Source organism: Arachis ipaensis, chromosome B02 (assembly GCF_000816755.2).
Source record: "Arachis ipaensis cultivar K30076 chromosome B02, Araip1.1, whole genome shotgun sequence".
Lineage (NCBI taxonomy): Eukaryota > Viridiplantae > Streptophyta > Magnoliopsida > Fabales > Fabaceae > Arachis > Arachis ipaensis.
This window is the reverse complement of record NC_029786.2, coordinates 15,239,260-15,239,482: the sequence shown is the minus strand read 5'-3', so window position 1 is coordinate 15,239,482 and position 223 is coordinate 15,239,260.

The following is a 223-nucleotide window of genomic DNA, read 5'->3' as shown; positions in this document are numbered from 1 at the left end:
GTTTTTAACTCCACTCATATATAAAAATACATAAAATTCTCAATCTTTACATTGTATATAATAGATAATAGATATTGTAATTATAATTACAGTTGTAAATAGAATTTAAAACTACTTGAACTTAGTACCTAATTGGATGCATGGAAAAATATAAGAAACAAAACAAGAATATTCTTTTTTTTTAGTAAATAAAGTAATTTAAATTTTTTTATCAATCCTTTTT